This window comes from Sylvia atricapilla, chromosome 3 (assembly GCF_009819655.1).
Source record: "Sylvia atricapilla isolate bSylAtr1 chromosome 3, bSylAtr1.pri, whole genome shotgun sequence".
NCBI lineage: Eukaryota > Metazoa > Chordata > Aves > Passeriformes > Sylviidae > Sylvia > Sylvia atricapilla.
In genome coordinates, this window is record NC_089142.1 from 68,132,182 (window position 1) to 68,154,973 (window position 22,792).

Below are 22,792 nucleotides of genomic sequence, written 5' to 3' on the forward strand. Positions count from 1 at the left end.
TTATCCTCTGTCCTTTGAGGTAGGTTAGAAATTCAGGTACGTATGTAGAAAGCAGAATATCCTGAACAGTCCCTGAGCCCCTGGAGGATTTAGGTTTTCACAGACATCCTTAAATGCCCAACCTCTGATTCCATACTGGCCTTAATGGTGCAACAATTACAAAGCAACAACAGACTCAACACCTCACAAATCTTCAAACTGTCCACCAAACTGATACCCCAGAGAGGCTGTGGGAGAAGAGAGGTGGTAAAGTGGTACCACATCCACTGCCCCTCAAGCAACAGCTCCCTGACCAGAGGAATTGCTTGACAATTCATCACGGTCCCTCAGGCAAGGATGGGTGCCAAGATTCCCCCTTTATGACACAGGCAAGCTCTCCAGAGTTCCACCAAAAGCTTGCCTACTCCTGACCACAGAAGTCTTCTTCTCAAAATTTCAATGGCTTCCATTACGGTATAGAACGGACAGGTTGCAGTTTTGGGTTTTTTGCTTTTAATTTTGGCTTCACAGTTTGAAGAATACAAAAAAACTGCAAACACTAATTATAACATAAAGAACTATCTATTTTCATGAACCAATCTGCTGCCTGCATGATATACACACTCACATTCAAATCTCTTCACTGAAAATCTTAATTAGAGCTGATTTGAATTAAATTTGTGCAATCACCTGTACACACTCATAAATAGTTTAAGATTATATTTATTCTGAAAAGAAGCATTTTAAGCTACACATAGATAAATTCTAAAGATTAAAAAGTTTAATCTTGAACAAGAGCTTCTTCAGAGACAGAAGCCATTCCAAGTATTTGGATCAAGTTCACAAGGCTTTATATTCTAATTATTCAAGATCAGTGATTCAGGGGATCAACATCCTCTCCAGAGTAGAAACACTGTGTGGCACAGTTGAAAAAAAAATATTTGCAGTCAGATGTGTTTGGATAGTGATTCAAAAGACCTCTGACATAAATTTGCCTTCTTGTGACTTACGCAGATGCTGCACGTCAGGTAACCAACAATCATCAACCTCATCCATGACTCCAGTTCCTTGCAAATGAAGCTCAGATAAACTACAATAACCCCTTAAGGCAAAGTATTTAAGCCAATGTTTGGGTCCTACAAAAAAACTCTAGCAAGACCTATTTTATAAACACTAAATTGTGTGTTTAATCAACACTGTTATTCTGTCAGCTGCTCAATCAGATCAGAAGACCAAGAGGAAAATAAATTTCCTCTTGGAAATACTTCTAGCCAAGAAGGATGACTGGCTTGAAAGGTTTAGGGAAGAGAAATCACCAATACTAATGAATTAATCCATATTTAAAATCAATAAATTCACATTTAAAATCAATATTAAATACAAGTAAAGTGTCAAACACAAAGACCTAGAAGTTGTGGATACACTCTGGAGTCTCTTTTAAACAACTGTGATTTTGTTTGGAAAGGAGAACGTGCACATACATCAAAAAGCTAGGAAGCTTTACAGAAGCTCCAATAGTTAACATGCACAAACTGAGGTCAAAAAACTTTATTTCCCTTTCATTTAACAAGGCTAAAATAAGATCAATATTAAGAATTCTGAATTATCCTCAATAGGAAAATCAAGGATGTTTAGGTCATAAAAACCAACATTTGGATATTTTAATAAACTTAACTTTATTTGTGAAAGTCTGGCAGCATGGCAAACCTTCCAGCTGTCCTGTAAGAGAAGAAGTACCCTCAATTTTACATTACTGGTATTTCTGCAATTCACACCACTGGAGCTGCACCTCAGCCTCTACCACAGAGTTTACACAACTGCACATGACAGCAATTGTACTGGCAGCTCGGTGCCTTACAAGTGTCAGGCTGCACTTTTACTAGGGGCTGCCAGAGAAATGCCACGATGGACCCCCTGGGACGAGCTGCTGTCAAACCAACACACACCTGAGCACAAAGCGAAGGGAGGAGGGAAGGGCTCCGTGCACACTGCTGCTGGCCCAGCCTCAAACAGCCTCACCACAGCAGCACAAAGACCAGCCTTAGAACACATCAGGCCCAAGAAAAAACCAAACCCAAACAGTGACCTTATGTAGAACTCTTCTGAATGCTTTAGCACCCCTGCTACTTTACATGTATCTTTACAGTAAAGCTGAAGTTATTTAATACTTTTTCTGCTTGGCTGTCCTTTCATCTCCCACCCCTTCTAAAGGCCTCTGGCCTTCTCTTTCACCATTTGTGCATATCATTTGTAACTCTGAAGGTTTAACTGATGCAGTCTTAAGTATTTCTATATACTTCAAACACAATATATTTACTGGTTTCTTTTTCTGTGTGCCACAACGTTCTTGTGTCATTTTTGTTTCGTTTGGTTTTAAGTTCACTTTTATATAAAACATCTCTACTTACATAATCAAATGTCACCAGGAAACAGAGGAAGGACTAAGGAGGCTCCTGATGTGCTCTGCGGAATTGCGGTTCAACTGAATTCAGCCTTCAAGGATATGGATTTCAGTTTAGCTACTAGAGCACCTAACATATGTTCACATGAAAATACTTTTTTGTTCAGCTGCTTCAACTTTGGGTATCCAAAAAAATCATGTTTCAGTGTCAAGTATATAAGCAACACCCATGTTCCATCATGTTCAAGGAAATTATTCCAACCAGGGGATGTAGGAGTTTATTAAACAAATCACTTTCCAGGATATGTGTACTTACGTTTCTTTTTTTAGGTACGTTATGTTCTTTTCTGCTCAGTTTTGTGAGAAGCGTAACTGTTCTACAAATCCAGTCTCCCTGTCCAAAGTGAACATAATGCTTGTGCCAGTAGTGGGCCTCTCTCTGCCCCATGCTACACACTGCTCATGCCAGGCAAACTCTGCATTTTGGAGGCTCCTCTGAAAACTTTTTCATTTGCCTTTCTTCAGTTTGTTTCTTTAGGTTAGATGCTATGCATTTTTTTGCATTGAAAGTTAAATAATGCCATTTTGTCAGAATTTATTATTGTTATCAAAAATGTAAAATATTCTTACTGTATTTTCCCCCAAAATGGAAACTTGTATTTTCAGTTTTTACAGAATGGTCCTCAGACAGAATCAAGTACAGGTATTAAAGAATGCTTTGCAATCCCATTTTTTTATCAGCTAATAAAATTAAACAGGTCTTTGAGCTTTTATATGAAGCTAATAGCAACAATATTTTGAGTGCTACATTGCTCATATTTCTTTAATAAACTGACATCTGATTTATTTTTCTTTTTTCTAATTGCATACTAGCAAGCAGTTATTTTCCTAACAAAACACAAATAAGCACAACCTTCCAGCACATCTTCCCTTTCAGTAATTCTATTTGTCCTTACACAGCAGCATATGGCAGAAAGCACTAAGGAATCAAGAAATAAAAATGAAGTCTTAAAAAAACTACTTTTATTTTACTAAACTTCATTACTAATCTGTTTTATAAATAGAATCCTCCATTTTTTCCACAATGTTACTATTACCACAAAACTTTTAAAACAAGCAAGTAGCACAAAGAGGTAGACATGCTCAAAAAGTTCTAACAACAAAATGTATAATGCACAGGGTCAAGAGCATGGCTTACACTTTTACAATTTTCCTGACAAAATTCGCTCTCCTGTTCATGGAGTGGTTCAGGCAGATATGAACACAGCTTTTAGATTTCTCTCTCTGCCTCCAGTGGTAATGGAGAAGTTAAAAGAGGAATGGAACACACAGCTGGCTGCACTGTGGACTCCTGAGGATGCTCACAGCTAACTGCTAGCATGGGGTTTGTTGTTTTCCTTGACATCCTTCCTGCCCACACTTTTCTGTGCCACTGCTTCTAACACTGCATGGCCACAGGAGAATGGCAGGTCCAACACTAGCTCCTGTAGTTCATCTCTTAAGCAAAATTCTGCCCTACTAAGGAAGTCAGATGTTAACAGATACCACTGAATAGGTATTTGGCACACTCACACCAGAAGTTTTATGAGATCAAAGCATGCTAAACAGCTGAGATTTGATGCCTGTTTCAAACACTCCCTTAAATGATTGAGTATAGCATCAGTTAAGTGTATACAAAATGCTTGTTACATCAACATTAAAAATGAGACCAGAGGTTTTGGTCAACGGGGACTGTGAGCTGCCAAGAACAATCAACCTCAGTTCACAGAGGAGAGACAAGAGCACCCAGTCTCCCGGCTCCCAACCCATCTCACCTTCAATTTACTGAAAGCTTTTATCCTAAGAAGGAAAGAGTGAGTTGCCCTTTTTCTTCTTTTTAAATGACAGGATGTCAGTATAAATAAGTGACAGCATAACAACCAAGGCAAAAATGTTTTGTTCCTTTTTTTTTTTTTTTTGTGATTTTTAACTGTCTACAGACTAGGTAAGAAAGAAGCAACCGACAATCAACAGCAGGAGTGCAGAAAAACAGGGGGAAAAAAGGTTGAAAAAAGCTGCACCACAGTCCTAAAGATTTTGAAGCCATAAATACTTAGAGGAATTTCTGAGACAGAGCCCAGTTATCTGTACTTGACTAAGAATTTTATTGGAGAAACAAATGTTTGGGAGGTTGGAGTATCCTGCCGTTCAAAGCACTTTCACAAAAGTCAAGTGGAAACTTTTCATTTGAGAGCTGCTTTTCCTTGAAACAACAAAGCATCCTTGAGAAACAATTCTGAGATTTTGAAGTTTTACTTTTACTACCACATAAATCCCTGATAATACAATGATTTTTCTTAGCATTTCACCATACAAAAAGAACTTAAAGAAAATCATGGTACAGACAGTCAGAAAGTCAAACATCAAGATAAAAAGCACAAAGAAGACCTAAGAAAGGGATCAGCAGGTAATGATTTAACCGTTGAACAGAAAATAATGCAAAAATAACTCCTCTTCTCACATGCATACAGACCTCAGGAAATGTACTACATGCGAGGTAGAAGAGAAAAAAAAAGAATGATAAATTTCAGAATCCTATGGAACACTGCTTTCAATAAATACACAACACTGTTTCCTGGACTAGAAACAAAACTCCCCCAGAGATTAAGAACACAGTGATTAATAGCATAATGATTGAGCAAACCATAAGGTACACACTAGCACACAGGCCTTACATCCCCTTTATCTTCCTTCCTTCCTTCCACAAGGTGAGTATAAAAAGAAGAGTACTAATAATACTACTGCATGATCAGTGCTGGAAGTTAGCAGCCTGAATCTTCTTTCCCTTATTTTAACAGGATTTCTAGCATACTAACATATCCAAAACAACTGCTGAATTAACAGTACCTGAATTAATTTTGTATTCCTTACTTTTCTTTTAAATTACTTGAATGGTATAATGGAGAAAAAGCTGACAGATGGCTGCTTTTTGACATTTTCAATTGTTCAGGGACTACCCATCTATTCAGAGATACTGAATGGGAACTGATGAAAGTAAAGAAAACATATTTTCTTCTCCAATAACTCCATCTCTTTCATCAGACCAATTGTAAGGAAATGGCCATTCCCCCTCTTCTCAAAGGTAAATGAAGAGCCCCTGGCAGCATTTGGTGCAGCACAGCATCATGTGTGAGTACTGACCAAAAGAGATCTCTCTCCACTTAAGCTGCTCCTTTTTAGGGTTGTTGTGATAAGAAGCAACAGTAGTAGTTTGGGAAGTTTTAACCAAGAAAAACAACATAAACCCAAAACAATTACCACTAAAAACTAACCTCAGTGAAGACTCTTTAGGTAAGTAGTTTACTGCTGATGTAATATCAGAAGCAACTGAAAAATCAGCATTTTAAATTAACTCTCATTAAACTTTTAAAATATTTTTTCTGGTCTTTAAGCACAGGGGAATTTTTTGACTTAATCTTCTTTAAGTGAATAGAAATTATTAACACACCAATTAATCATTGTTTCATGGAAGGAAACTGTAATTCAAACATCTTCTGGTTATTAGTGCAAGATCAAAGAATTATTCCCTTATTGTTTCCTCCAAAACAACTACCACACCGAGGCTAATGTATCATTATGTTCAATTCTTCTAAGCCATAAAAATAAAAATTGAGACTAGGATCTTCATTAGGTCTTCTTTTGTTTTACCATTAGATGAGAAACTAAAATGTTATGAAGAGCTATTTCCACTACACAATTTGTCAAAGCAGGAGCAAGGAGACACAGAGATTTGGGATGAACCATTTTATTAGTTTTGCTTTTTATTAAAAAAAAAAGTTTCCCTGCTTTAAATAGAGCTTTCCCGATTTCTGCCATAATTGCTGAAGTTAGAGCTTCAACACAAAACCAAAAAGCACTGCGAAGTAAACTCTGAGAGCTTTATTTCACAAGAATATATTACTTCAAAGAAATACTAAGCAGACCTCTTTAACTAAAAGCACTCAGACTTCAATATATTAAATGCCCTTAATATAATTTTTTAGAAACATCTCAATACAGAGACTATACAAAGGCAAAAAAAGCCAATTTTTACAATTTTAAAAAACTTTTTAGGGAAAAAAAAAGTTCAAAGTGGAGGAGCTTTTGTATCATTTTCAAGATATAAAACCAAGGCAAAAGAAGGAATAAGACTTAAACTGCATAAAAGTTTTATAGAAGAGTCACTTTTTTCTTGCCATTTTATTTTGAAGTAACAGCTGTTCTGGAAGATTAACAAAATCCTGTGTCATGAGGACATAATCAGAAAGTGGTCTGTGATCAGACAGAGATACTGGAGGCAGTAAGAGAATGTGTCCAGTAGGAATGCTGACCAATGCAATTGAACTCTATTTTAACCAAAACCACCACATTAGCAAGACAATCATACAATTCCTGTATAGAGAAATTAATCATAGAATAATTTGGGCTGGAAGGGTCATATATTGGGCTTTAAAGGTCATATATTCCAGCCCCCTGCAAAGAACAGGTAGGTACATTTTCAACTAGATTGAATACCAGCTTGGTCAGAGCCCATCTGACCTGACCTTGAGTATTTCCAGGGTTGTGGCATCTAATCCCCTCTCCAGGAAATCTGTTCCAGTGTTTCACCACCCTCACTATTAAAAAAAAAAAAAAAAAAATCCTTCTTAAATCTAGTCTGAATCTAGCCTCTTAACCTCTTCTACTCTAGCCTCATTACCTCTTCTACTGTACAACAGCAGCCCATGGTCAATTTATCTGTAAAACATCAAGAACAGTCCTTTAAAGTATAACAGAATTTAATCAAATTTAAGGTCAGAAGATACTCTCTAAACACAAAGATTTTTTTTTCCGATCTCCTGTATGTTACAAATCTCACTTCAGTCATTTAGTCTGTTGTATTTAGTTCTGCTAGTTCCAGCTCACCAGAGAAGGCTGGTCAGCATAGCACAGAGGTGCAATGAAGGAGTGCTGGGGGCTGGAGAACCTCCACCCATTCTGGTAACTTGCTGTTTCTTCTGAGGCTAAAATCTACACCTTGCTCTCACTCATCCTGTATCTAAATCAACACAGTAGAGAGGAAAATGCTTTAATACTTGGCTTTTCTTTTCTAAATTCCTCTGTGCCATTATTGTGTTAACTTCCAACCTTAGATTTTCTTAGCAAACTTAGTTAGGAAGTTTGCTTTCTTTGGGTTTTGTTTGTTTGTTTGCTTTGTTTATGTTTTTTTCCAGAGACATTTTTCCTAAGCTCTTGAAGATTTGCTCTTCTCAAAGTTTTCCTCCTCATTCCTTAACACTTATTTTCAATTCACATAGTAAATTCCATTCATATAGTCAGCCTCACCAATCTCAACTGTTTTTTACATATACATATATCTAAACACATAGATATACATACACATGCATGTTCTCATACATACGTACACATCTATAATGAACATACAAATATCACAATCTCTTTTTTTCTACAGCACCACCTAGGGGACAAGGACTCTTTCAAAGTCCAAATGTTTCAGACTGTGATTCCCAGCCTTATGACTGGGGTCTGTCTGGTTTCCTCAGTTTTAAAAACTGGCGGCTTCAACTGTGAAACTCCTTTGATTTCTGCATCATAGCTGTTTACTGTTTTGATAAAATGTGTAGACAGCATAACTGTCAATGATTTCATCTTTGTTTCTAGATCATTAACAAAAATTATTTCAGGCTCTGAAGAGACAGAGGCTTCTTTTTGAAGAGCCACTTTTGAGATGGCATCCTTTTTTTAATCCATTTAGCATGTGCTTTATTGGTAATGTAATTAGTGCAATAAAGTGATGAGGACATTCCCAACTTCCATTCTTTGCTTCTGGGACTGCTTACTCATTTTACATTAGAAGCAAGGAAGAAAAGCTGTTCTGGCCCTCCCCAGCAAACATCAACAGACTACAAAAGCTGTGCTGCTTCTGCTGCCTTGCAGTCCACACACACAGGGTACCTCCCCTCAAAGGAATAACTTCTGACACTGTGCACAGCTACAGAAGTCTATCTTACATCATCTTCCTCTAACAGGTGAACGGGTCCTCAGACTCCTCACATGTTTTCCTTCCATGTGACCTTCCTTCCTTTCTTGGCTGCACAGCCTGGGCCGACTTCCCAGCACCAGTCCCAGCCAGCTCTTTTTAAGCCCTTACCAGGGCAGTCAAGAATCTCTGAAGAGACTGGGCCACCTAAAGCTTTAGAATGTCTGCAGGAGTCAAGGGGAGAAATACTCTCCAACCCACAGAGAAGGGCCAACAATCACAAAGTTGTCCAGTGCTTTTATTTTTTTTTCCAGTCCACATTCATTCACTGCATGGATTTTTTATTCCTCCCTTTCCCAATTCACTTAGTACTAGTGGGTATACAGCCTTCCACATGCTGTTTCAGTTTTAACTGTACTGTAGCAGAAATATTAAAGCATCAAGATGTTTTTTAACTATCACTTAACAAGCAAGGTATAAATTTCTTTCAACGGAAGTTCCTGAATTTTGAGCTACACTCCAGTTGCTCATTTCTTCTGTTGCATTCTCATTTCTTCTCTTTAGAGACCAAAAACACTAAAATAAAGCAGAATTACTCAAAGGAACAGTAAAATTAAAATACACTAGAAGGGGAGATAGTAGGGGTCTGCATCCTCCCACAGCTGAAAGCTAAGCCACTTGACTGAGAAACTTTGCAGTAGTGAGCCTTAGGTACTCTACATAAGCACAGTGTAGATTAATTGAATAGATGAAAGTTCACTTCCAAAATGAATTTAAAAAACAAATAAAGAAGAACTAACTGTTGCAAAATGAGCAGTTTTTAGAAAATGGCAGACACGTTTTACTTTGGGTCAGCTTTAATTTCTAAACAAGCCAGGAACACAACTGGCTGGCACAACACATTAACTACTGCCATGCTTTATACAGATAAAAGCCACTGTGTGAGACAGTGCAGCAGCCCTCATAATATACCACAGTTACTCTGAGATTAAAATGTCAGTATCAGTTAAACTGACCTCATTTATTTTCATGTACCCGGAATAAACATGCTTATTCCTTTCTCTACAAAATTTCAGAATGAGTTGTAAATTTCATTTATTCTAAGAGGTATTTCAGACCAAGAAAATTCATTAAATTTACATGAGACCATAAACAGAATTGGAAGCACTAAAAAAAAAAAAAAAAAGGCAAAACCTGCAAATACATCCTTTGCCTTCTAAGCATCAGATGAAACATTGCCTAAATGTATCTTTATAGATCATCCATAAATTGAAAGTAACACCTTAAAATTACTTCTATGAACACTAAATATCAATGTCACTAAATGTCTACATAATTTCAAACAAAAAAACCCATACAACCACCTTTGTAGGTAGCTCTAGATGTTGACGACAGTCTTAGTTGGAGGTTTAGAATTCAATCAGTATTTTTCAGGTTTTCCCATGAATATCTGAAATAATTTCTATTATTTCACAGGAAACGAATCCAATAACATAAAGCTATAAATTTAAAAAAATCTGATTAATTTTTCTATTAGAAAAAAATAAAAAAACTCCACTCAATTTACTATATTTCATTTCTCAAAAATTATGTTCATCATTTCTATTCATGGGTATATATTTTAAAGGAAATATGGAGTTTGGAACCAAGCAATTTTTCGAGGCGTAACACTGGAAATTAAGAGCAAGGCACACTAACAGTTTAAGATGCATATATATAAAGATTACTATATGGTGATGTAACTTTTACTTATGCTTTCTGTAGAACAAACAAAAAGAGTCTACCACAGCCAAGGAGGAAAAACAGTGGTACTCATACTAAAAATATTTTTTAGAAAAAAAACAACTGTCAATGCCAATATACAGGAAAAAAACAAGAGCGCTGTATATGAGTAGGGAAATGCTGAAGCAAAATCTCCAGCTCTTTTCTAATGTGTATTAACAAATGATATGTGAGAAGAGTCTCATCTAGTCCTAAGGAGAACAGCATACATAAATCAGAAAGAATTAGTTCATTGAGTTTAGAATATCATACCTGTGAATCAGTTTCAAGCTAGCCCTTTTAAAAGAGATATATGAAAGCTTGAGAGCTTTCATAGCATTTCACAATGTTTAACGAATTCCTATATTGACGAAACATAATTATGCCAACCATCATACAAAAAAAATAAGCTAGGTAATTCACAGGAGGCAAAAAAGTATGACAAATTCTCATGTCATAGACACAAGCTTTGGTAGGAAAATGAAAAACCCATTTTGCACTGGGTAGGTATTTCAGGGGAAGAGAACCAAGCAGCGTACATGAAATGGTCTCCTTATGGAAATCACTATTATGGGGCCAGTAATGCAGAACAACCCCACAAGCCTGCTAGTGAGAACCAGCGCAGAGATGGAAACTTTTCAGTTATCCTTTCAAAATCAAACCTTTTGTAACCAGATATCTGATGACCTACACAGTGTGAAGCCTTAAGCTTGACCTAGCAACAAATTTCAATTTAGGGAACTATCTATCATGCCTGCTGCAGTTTAAATGCATCCTCACCTTTCCTGACTGGCATATGAGAGAGGTTTTCGTGTCCTCTGTGTGGCCTCAGAGGCTGCTATGCTTCAGGAGCAAGTGTGATCATCCCAGTAGATTTTTAAGGTTCAGCTGTACCAGAAAGCTTTGTGCTTCAACCATTCCCACAGCAACAGCATTTCTCCTGAACGCTACCATTTCATCTCCCCAACATCCATGGGTATTGCCAGACTAGCATAATTATGATTATAGTAATATTTAGTCCAGTTTGGGAACTAGAATGAGGTAATACAATGGTTTCATATCTATGTCATATTTCATAGAAAAACCTTATTGCAATGATAACAGTATCAGTAATTTCACAAGTACATATCAGAATGGGCTATTAAAATGTTACATTTGACAGTATCTGTTGATACACCTCCTGCAGAATAAGAATATTGCTCAGATAACATCTTATTTTCTACTTGCTCCAACTCACAATGGGTTCCACTAATAATAAAAGCATACGTTGTTTAAACCAGCTATGCAAGAGAAAAGAATTTAAGTCAATAAATCTTTAGCTTACCTGCTGCAGGTTTTCATTTTTCTAAATGGTAATTATTTAAAAATGTCTTTAAGAAATGGAAAAATTAAAGAGCAAAGGTCCATGACAGAAAACTCAAACCATGTTAAAGTGGGAGTGTCTTTAAAAAATTGAATGTTTTTATTCAGGCTGCCCTAGTACTCATTCTATAGCCCTAGGCTCAAAATAAACTGAACTTTAATCTAGGTGTTCTTGCCTTGCAGTCCATCATGCTTTCAGAGTTCAAAACAGCACAATAAAAATATGATTTTAGAAAAGATAAACACTTTTCTCAGTCTGAGTGAAATGATGCTAAGGACAAAACCACAACAAACAGACCACAAACACAACATTCTGTTTCACATTTTACACAAACGCTGCAAACCCAAAAGAGGTTACAGCAGCTGAAACTGCACTAAAAATGCTAATATGCCTGCATAGTAACAGTCACTAGCTCTTCCTCTTAGGGTTTTTTATATGAATATCAAGAAAAAAAATTAAATCCAACATACTAGACTTAATTGAGGCCTCTTTCTACAGAGGTCAATTAATTAATTTCTTTTGGGTCTTACAGAGGAAGAATTCAGTGCACATTTCCCTTAACCATTTTCATAGGAAAGGACTGGGCACAACATTTGTATCAATTCCAGCATCATTCATCTCAATTAAGCATCTGATGACCAAAATGATATTCAGCCTATTTCTCACAGATCTACACTGGCACCCCAGAAAAATCTATTCAGTATCCAAAGTCACAAATTGGGATAAGTAACATTATGAGATTTGTATGATTATTTTATGACTCTTATACCATGGATTACTGTCTCTATTTGGCTGTTATCCCTGTAGCAGAGCAGCATACAAAACATGTCATGCAATTGCAGGCACCTTCAGCTTAAATGCAAATCAAAAACAGGAGTTCAGAAGAGGCACAGCATCAGTTACAACTTCTATTTTGACAGTGGGTAATACAAGACAAGATCCTCCAAAAATCTGAGGATATAAACAAAACTGTATGTTTATTGCACCTTAAGAGCGCTTTTGGCAAGACCAGAGTTTTTCTACACTCAATGTACAAAGCACCTAGAAGAGACTAAAAATTAGGTGAAGATGAGGGAGAAAACAGCAGAGTCAGAGATTTTAGTCAAATGTTTTCTTCGTTAGCTGATCCCCCCTACAGCAGCCAACAGAGACTTCAAATGGATGAGTGAAGGCTTCCAGCTCCTCAGTCTTCTCAGACAAGTCTCCTCTCCCTCCTGTTATCTCAGGAAATACTAACAGTGTTTTGCAGTCATGCAAAATCCTGCATCTGTAAGAAGCAATGAAGCTAGAGTGAAGTCTTACAAAAGCAGCTTATAACCCCAAAATTGAACTTCAACTTGAAAGCTGTTTAAGTTTATATTTCAACTCTTTGTTTCACCCATGAAAGTTTCCACTTGTTGCTTAAAATAGCAGATGGAACATTTTTGTTTACTTCCACCCAAGAACAAAATTCCTTGAGATATCAAGGCAATGAAGAATATATGTACATGAGAAAATGGAACAGCTTCTGTGGCCAAATTAGTCAAGTACTTTGTATATGGAATTAAGTATACTAGGAAGAGCTTTCTGATGTTAATTTTTTACCTAGTGATAGAAAGTTATTATTGAATGCAAGTTTTGTGTTGTTGCAACATTTACATAAAAAGAATAAGAAAATTATCTAAGAAATGCAATTACTGTAGCTATACTAACCTCTAAGCATGCATAGATGCCCAGATAACTTAGCCTTGACTCATTCATCATTTTAAATGTAATTATATAGGACTCAGAGAACAGATCTTTCCTTCCTACTCCCACTTGCTCATCACTGGAAGTTATCTGGTCCTATGAGCAAAAAAAGCCCCTCTCACGTAACTGTCCATGATGACAAGAACAGAATTTTGAGCTTCTAAAGACATATTCCATCTTTGTAGATGTAAGTAAAACTGAGGTGCCAGTAAACAACTTCAAACAGTATAACCCCTACCACAACTATGCATTGTTGGTTTGGGTTTTTTAAAGTATTTTTTGCTGCGAATTTTTTTCAACAAATAATTTGCTTTGCTTTATGACTTGGAGTGACTTAACTTTTAATCCTTTCACACAGGTTTTTTTAACATAACCACGGTAGAAACTCAGAAATATAAAATCTTTTGTCTTTTAAATGAAGCTGTAAAGCAAACAGATTCAATTTTGCAATCAATTGATTTCAACCCAAATTACTATTTTTCAGGATTCTTTTAATGGCAAAACAGGGACCAAACTGAATCATCTTCTGTCAATTAAATATGTTACACTCAACCAGCAGGGAAAAGGCATGTAAATAAAGACTTATATCTGGAAGAAAAGCCCGTGCACAGCATTCACAGTTATCTGTCAAGCTTTCAAACAGTATCCTCAGAAGCAGCACAGAATTGAACCCATGTGTGCAAGTGTTCATTTCTGACCTCCCAAGGACAGCTGAGACTTGTTCTCCTTGGCAGAGCTTTTCTCAAAGGCTTTGAATGATGAACAGGAACAAGGTACACACAGAGACTGTGTCAGCCCCAGCTGTGCTCCTGCCCTTGCTGCACAGACAGCCCAGCAACTCCTGAGGTAGCACCGGGATTTCTGCATTTTACAGCTTTCAGACCAAGCAGCAGTCACTTGAAAAGCCCAAGACAAAGCATGGCTTTTGGAAGGCTACTCAGTGGTCAGTGTAGCGATAGCAGGGGATGCAGCTACAGGGCAGCCATGCCCTAAGTCACTCCTGTGCAACTCTCACCTTCATGAGACAGGCACTGGACCTTTCTGTTGACGCTATATCATGTGACATGAAATAAATGGAGGAAGAAAACATCTGACTTACAATTGAGACAGAAAGAGGGATGCTTGCTAAGAAACAAAGAGGGATGTGACAGGTGCTGCAGTCCTTGCTCAGGTATGTGCCAGATAGTTACAAAAATTACAGCCATCACCTACAAGCAACACAAACCAGAAAAGTTGGATGTTTGAGGAAGTCTCTGGAAAAAGGAGAAATATTGAAAACCCCTTAGAGCAAGGCACTGGGACGCTACCATTTATGGCAAAATGAATGATCTCTCCTGAGCTAGTGATTTCCCCCTTCTTAACCAGTGATGCCTTTTATTACTGAGCAGGCATTGAGCTAGACTGCTTCTAAGCATTCCTGGTTCAAAGTCTTCTCCTGAAAACACATTTTTTGCCTGATCAACTCGTATCTTGACCTGAAAAGATGACCACTCTGCCCTCGTGGTAAAGAGCAAATCTGCCCACTAAAAAAAAAAAAAAAAAAAAAAAAAAAAAAAAAATTCACTTTACTTTCTGAGAAAGCAGAACAGCTATATTTTCTGTTCCCTTTTCGGTATTCTACCTGACTGCTTTCTACAATTAAGAGTAATCCCATAGCAGAAACTCCTCCATTTACCCCAAAACGGGATTAGGACTTCTTGGAAACATTTTCAAAATAAGCAGTGTATTACTGTGTTTCAACAACGATTGTTTAAGCCATGGACTCAAAATGACTCAGAGGAATTGTACTTGTCATTGTACAATTTTCAGCATGATCTACAATAGGACCAGGCAGCAATGACCTGTATTAATCACGGGCCAAAATATAATCTTGGTAAAATTAATGTACTATGATGGTCCGGCAAATGCTGTCCATGTCTTCACTTCATACTGGCTTGCCAGACTACTGTGCTTCTGGTGGAGAAGTGGTCTGCAACAGAGGAATGAACACATTTTGCATGAAGCAGACTCAAACAGAATTAAAAAAAAAAAAAAAAAAAAAAAAAAAAAGGAATTAATTTGTCTGCCTATATAGAGGAATTCTCTACACCCTGATTATGGCAAAAGCAATAGGGCAGAAGAGCACTACTAAATCTACCCAATTCCCCATAAAAGAGTTTCCAAATGCCTTAATCCACAGCCATCCTTGTTACACTCCTTTTTCCTCCAATATACACACTTTGCTTCTCTCCTGTGACATGCTTATGGTTCTGCCCATAGTTCACATTAATGATGAAACACACCTGCTCTAGTGACAGTACCAGCTTACATTTGTCACCAAAGGGTTTTTCAGCAACCCAGCCTGTGGAAATATTTGACTTCTACAGCCTTATAGTTTAGCAAGAAATATACAGCAGCCTCAGAAATAACAAACAGTTTCAAGAAAGAAAGTTGTAACAGGTGGCTGGGAAACCGGAAACACACTTCCCAACTACTTCCTCAAGCTAAACACTCAGAAAAAACCACAAACATTTTACCCACATCAAGGTCAATGTTTCATCCAATTAGCTGCCACAAAATTATAGCAAATTTTTGGGAGGAGGGGAGGGGTTTTTGTTGAACTAGATTACCAGCTCCATTTTTCAGGGGACAAAAAATTTTAATCCTTGAAGATTCATTACTAACCAGCAGTTTACAAACTCACAAGTACTTTGGGTTACAGCTGCATCCTACCATGACAGAGTCATGTTAAAATTATATACAGAGACTTCCGGGAGCCAAATCTTGACATTTCTCCTTCATTGAGAAGTGCCTGTGAGAATGCTTACATGTTTCCACGTCAGGGATACATGCTAGGGAACTATTTCAACACCACTTCCCATTATGTCATGCCTGCCATTGCCCCCAGGTTCCCATACCTCACTATCAGACAACTTGCACTGTCTCATGGAAACTAAAATATCTGTCTAGATTTTCAAGGCATAAAGGTAATGCCAAAATTTGAAAGCATTGCACTTCAGATCTATCAATGACAGAAATTTAAACTTCCCCAGTTCCTACTCATTGACCTGAGTAATTATAAACTTTAAAATCTCTTGAGTGGCCAGCCTATCCCTGCAGTACGATAATTGTCCTCAGCTCCTTTCTCTGAATATTAACTAAACCTAGAGGATTAACAGGAACAGCAAAGGGGAAATCCCATAGCACTAACTCAGTGAAAATGAGACAGAATCATGTCCATCTGCTGTCTAAGCTAGAGAGCTTAAAGGGTTCCTGATGTAGTTATACAGTTGTTGTGGAACTGCAGAGATTCATAGGTCATGCTCGAAAAATCAGGTAAATTCCCTTGACTATAGTGAGTTGAATATTTTGGCAGGTTTTGTCAGAAGAGTAAACGAATTCCTCAGGCCAGAGTTACTTTTTTCATGTTTCCTATTGAAGTTGTTATGTAATAAAGTCACTTTGTAGCATTTGAAGTGTTAAGCATTTCAGGGCAACTCTCATTACAAGAATTTCAAGGAACTCCTGAAATACAGGATTGGTGCTCAACGCATTTAAATATCAACAGGGGAATTCACAGTTTGCTACTTACACACTTGCTTTTCCAGTACGGGAAATGCAACACTCAGGTGACATTTTCAGTGACTTCCATCCCAGAGAGATCAACAAACAATACAGAAAGAACCAAAAGTGTTTAACATCAAGGGTGAGCAAAAGGAAAACAAAGCAGCTGATACACAGGTCTGCTTACAGAGTGCCTTCTTTTTTTCCCCTCAAGAGGCCTAAAAAGCTTCATTTCGAGTTATTTACAATTCTCAGGGCTGGCAGACGCTGAGTGCACATAGTTGGTACTCTGTAGATGATTTCACAGGAGCTACAAATTGATACAAGTAACTGTGAGCTAACAGGAGGTGGCTAATTCATAACAACTCTGATGTTAGCACACATTTCTCTACATTAAGCTCCTCGGAATAAAACGTCACAATATACTCCTATGCACATGGTATTTACAATTACAGAAGTAAAACTGTACAGAAAGTAAAACTTTCAAACATACTGTGCACATTCAGTTTTGCATCATCTTGCGGTGACAGTAGAGATTCAGGAACATAATTTCCTTATTTCAATCACCTTTTCTCTGCCCGTGTCTGAATTTTTGGTTAACTTTATATGATCATCAATTTAGGTAAAGTTCAGATGGCTAAAAAACACTCAATAACTACTTTGCTACTGAATGAAACTTTAACATAGCCATTTATCCATTTTAAAGAATTCTGCACTACATTTCTGCTTAAGCCATTTTCACATATTTACACAATATTCCAGAGGACATAACATTCCATTAAATCCAGATAGTAAGAATTTAGAAGCAAGGTAAAGCCTTGCTACTAAAAAGTGCAAATAAATAACCTATTAATATCATTGAAACCCCAAGCAATTTCCAACAGCCTACTTATAGGAGTCAATAGCTGCTCATCTTTTTGTTCTATGTATTACTCAGCTCTCAGTCAGCTCTCTCAGGTCTGTCCAAATATTGCTGGAATGATAAAATGCCAAAACAACAAAAATCCATCATTAATTCTACTACTAATACAGGTGTACTACATCAAGGATCTTTCACTCTTACAGGCTGATTCAGAATAGGACTTTCTTACCTTCACATGCACAACAAAACAGGGATTCCTTCCACAGAACCTCAGTTCTATTCCACATGTGACATTTTACTCAAGTTTCTCAAATGGTTTATGTTTTTTTCCACACTTGACATCTATCAACAAGCACACTTAAACCCAAAATTTCCTACCCAAGGTTTTATGAATAAAAACCTCTATTCTTATGATTTGTGCATAATTACCTATTTAGAATGTTGATTCCAGTTCCATGATTCTCGCTAGTCTTAAAATATATATATATATATGGATCACTGCCTCAGAAACAAACTTGCAAATACCATATAAACAAGAATATTTGGAAAAATTACATTCAGCTAATGAACAGAAGGGAAAAAAGACAAGAGTAGATATTCAAAAGGGAAGTTATAATCATCAAATGAAAGGTTCTGGTCTGGTTGTTACTCTGAACTAGGATCAGAGGAAGAATACTGCTTAAGCTTATCTTCATATGGAAATAGCTACACATATTATAGCTTTAATCTCATTTAAATTAATATAATTTAACAGCTGCAAATAGTTTGGGGATATTTATTTCAATTTATTTTTCTTAAGTTGATTAGAACACGCCTTGAAGTATATTTTGCACACGTACACTCCAAGCACATCATTAGCTAAAACAAGACCAACTGGCCACATACTTCTAACATTCACATTTCTGTTCCAATTTATCTATGAATAATATGTCTGGTAGAAAAAAATGAAAACTCAAAAATTATAGAGAAATACACAAGTAAAACTGAACAGAAGAAAGCCCTGCTTTTTTCCTTGTCTGATCTAAAAAAAAAAAAAAAAAAAAAAAAAAAAAAAAAAAAAAAAAAAAAAAAAAAAAAGGTAAAAGAAAGTGAAATATAGGCTAAAGTGAAACATCAATTTGTCCAAATCCAAAACAGAAAGAAAACCCAAGCACAACCTTTAGCTTAACAGTGGCTGGTGTCACCCCACATTTCCAAGTAAGACAGAAACAGTCAGATGTTGGATACATACAACTACTAAATGTAAGAACCCTTCTATAGTACTTCTTCTTTATGTTGTACCTTTTAAGTTTAACCTTCTGCATGAGCTAGTCAAACATGACTAGTGAACATTTTCTGCATTTATTCATTGCTCTTAATCATTAACAATCATGCCAATTAACTCTTGGCATTAGAGATTGAGAGAGGTGGGGAAGGAGAGAAACAGGAGGGTAAAAGGGAATATCAGCTCTACAGTTTTCTAGTGAACACATTCAGGCCTGAGCATAACCTATCATCTTAATCATTAGAATGCCCAAATGCCCTACAGAAATGTTTCTTTTTAGTACTTCTGTCAAAAACAGTATGGTAATTATCTTACTGACAATGTTAACTTGTGACTGGCCACGAGTTAGGTGCAAGACTTTTCATGATCCACACAAAAATTAAATTAATCATTTAACATTGTAGATTCAAGTCACCAATAAGTGCACAAAGTCTGTAATATTTTACTCTCAGGTCAGAAGCAGCAGCATTACCAACTGAAAAACCAAGTAAAAGGCCATGAAACTTATTTTTACAGTAGTAAAAATTGAATGTGTAATGGAAAATAGCTGCTCAGGCTAAAAAGAAACACAACCACAGCTTCAAACATATGGTCAATTTAAAAAAAAAAAAAAAAAAAAAAAATCTGAGTAATTCAAAGGACCATTCTGGAAATCCAGGGTTTCAGTATGCCCAGCATTAAAATTCAGAAACACTCTCCCTAATGACATTGCAACACCCAATTCCAATTGGAATCAGAAAGTAGAATCAGAGTCACACAGCCATAAAAGACTGGAGCCCAAGTGTCCTCAGTATTCTAGTGTTCTTGTTACATACATCAACACACAATGCAAATTAATTATTACCCATCCCATCATATGTGAGCCATATCCAGAATATGTTTCCATTTGAAAAAAATCAAAAGGATAAGATTTTGGAGTTGTGTATGGTTTTTGTTCATTAATGGGTTTTATTTTGGTGGCGGTTGTTGTTTGTTGGGTGTTTTTAAAGGAACCTTTGCTCTCCTTTACCTTCTATAAAAACAATACTACAGAGAAATTTAAGAGAAGAAGCAGCAATACCATATAGCTACTGTAAAAGGGATGTATTATTCCTAGAAACAAACCAATCCACCAAGCAACAACATATCAAATGAAAAAAGTTGATCATATCTGACACAGAAAAGGATACTGATCACCTACATGACTCACTGCACCATGAAAAGTTTCCAGCTAATGTAACAAGGATAAGACCTCTGTACGCCAATACTAGCAGGCTGATAGGCATTAGATATTTAGAACATTAAAATGCAATCAGCACAATAAAATTGTTTCAATTCCAATATTTTCTTCTTGGAAACAACATACCTGATCATACTTATCTTTGAAACTCCATTTTCTTAGCTTGCAAATATGACAGGTTAAAGTTGTGTAAATATACAAAAATTGTGGGAAGGAAATCAGATGAGATGAGATTTTTTGGTGTCCTATTTTATTTCAAGTTAACTAGAGATTGTATTTGTTTGTTTGTTTTCTCCTTGTTGTTGCTTTCAACCTACAAGAGTCACATAATCATCATTCTTCCGTTCTGGGGACTTAAAAGTTTGATTTTACCATAACCATTCAAGAGCTGATCCTGGCAGATAATATCAGCAGCAGATTTCAGTGCCCTGAAAAGCTTTAGCATGTAAAGCTTCAGCCTACTGCTGTATTTATAAACCTTTTGTTGACCCTGGCTGGACACCAGGTGCTCACAAAGCTTCTCTATCACTCCCCTCCTAAACTGAACAGGGAAAAGAAAATACAGCAAAAGACTCGAGGGTCAAATGAAGGACAGGGAAAGATCACTCATTGACTGACATCATGGGCAAAAGAAACCCCGCTTTGGTAGCAAGTTGTAAAACTTTCCCTGTCAGAATTGGAGTAGGATAATGAAGTTTAAACCCAAATCCTAAAAACACTTTTAAGCCTTGATAAAGTTCATCACACATTGCCTCTAAAGCACCTTCCTCCTCAGAGGGAAGAAATCCTCACTCTTCCCCTGTTCCAGCACAGGGTCCCTCCCACAGGAGATAGTCTTCTACCAACTTCTACAAGCTAAGTCTGTCCCACAGACTGCACTTCATGAGCTGCTCCAACTGTCCCCTGCAAGGTCACAAGCCAACCTAATCTAGGCTTTTGTGACAGAAGACCTGCTCCAGCATGGGCTCCTCTCCCCAGGCACACTGACCCTGCCAGAAGCCTGCTCTAGCACGAGCTTCACAGAGTCAGAATCTCCTTTGAGGATCCACTGCTCTGTGGCTATCTGCTCCACAATGGATCTCCATGTGCAGGGGGACAGCTGTTTCACTATGGGCTGCTGGGGAATCTCTGTCCTCCCCCTCCTTCTTCACTGATCTTGGATGTGCAGAGATGCTGTCCTGCACAGTAACATTTTCCTTTCTTGAATATGTTAACCCAGAGGTGCTATCACCATCACTGATGGCCTCAGCCTTGGCCATCAGTGGGACTATCTTTGAGCTGCCTGGCACTGGCTTCATCTGACACATGAGAAATTTCTCACAGCTTCACAAAGACCCTGCACCAGCACCACCCTTTGCTACCAAAATCCAGCCACTGGAACCCAATAAACCTTTTTTTCAATCTTGCTTGCATATTTTTGCCTCTTTAGCCTTCCCTTTGGCAAACAAACACAGCTTTCATTGAGCTGAGTGAGAATGAAAATTACTGACTCAGTAGTGAACAGTATAAACACCGTCTGCTGCTTCTGAAGAGTACGGTTCATCTTCACCTTACATATACTTGTTTTCACAAAACAACTGAATTTTTTGAATGGAGATATGGAACAGGAGGAACAATCACTCATATTTTTACTGGAAGTCTTACTAGGCATTATGCTTTTCCAATAAAAGTTGCATGTATGACTGGAAAGGAAAAACGTGACAATTCAAGGCACATACCTATGACAGTCCATCAACAGGAAAGTCAGACACTGCCTTCAGACTCGTTGATGTATCCCTATATCACACTGCAAATAAACACCAAGGAAAAGGAAAAGCAATACATGTGCCGAACACATCATCACCAGCCAGCAGCTATTAAACTGCAGTTTCCAGAAAGAGGAGCTACAAATTATTCTCATTGCTTTTCTATTTATATGAGTTCCCTTTGCATTGTATCACAGTATTTTTAGCAACTGTTTTCTGCAGCACAATCCTTTACCCCTCAAAGTTGTAATTCTGTAAGTTTCTCTTTCATTCATATTTGCTTCATTGTAGACCTTTCACCAGCGTTTGCTCTAGAGTTAGCTTTTTATACTGAATCCAGACCCTAGAGATAAATTTCTTCTCTCTTCCAGAGAAAATTTGTCCTTTTTTTCCTTAAGAGTGATTTTTTTCCCATCTATTTCCATGGAAAATACAAGACAATTTTTATGCAAACAATTATCAGAAAAATAATAGAAATACAGTTGAAATCCAGAAGTCCTCCCTGCAAGCCTCCAAACTAGATTTAAGTTTCCTTGAATTTACCTCAACAGCTCCAAGCCTAAGACAGGACTCCAGCCCTTCTTTATTTCCATCTCTCCTTAAGAGACACTGCTAAACTGACTTTATTCGGATGCTATCTGAGCTACTAGATGCTTTCTGCAATAGATATTTTTTAACAATATTTACATAAATAAATAGTCCAGAGAACATTTGTCTTCCAAGAATCCTGGAAGTAAAAGACACTCAGCATTTCTCTACTGATGTCTTTTGCAATGCTTTTTCAACCTTTATTGCAGAATTGTTAACTAGGACATCTTCAAAAAAAAGGCACACCACTATGCTAGTGAAAGAAAGAACCAAGAGATACAACTTGAAAAGAAATTTAAAACTTTGCTTGAAAATGGGAACTTTGACACTTTGCAGAGGGC

At 37.1% G+C, this 22,792-nt stretch overlaps 2 long non-coding RNA genes across 2 annotated transcripts in view; one reads left to right on the plus strand and one right to left on the minus strand.

Moving 5' to 3' along the window:
- LOC136359231 (uncharacterized) overlaps positions 1-22,792 on the minus strand; it is a 195,394-nt gene that overhangs the window by 104,490 nt on the left and 68,112 nt on the right. The window lies entirely within an intron of this gene.
- Positions 1-22,792, plus strand: part of LOC136359232 (uncharacterized) — a 92,286-nt gene that overhangs the window by 1,343 nt on the left and 68,151 nt on the right. The gene's annotated exons all lie outside the window — the stretch shown is intronic.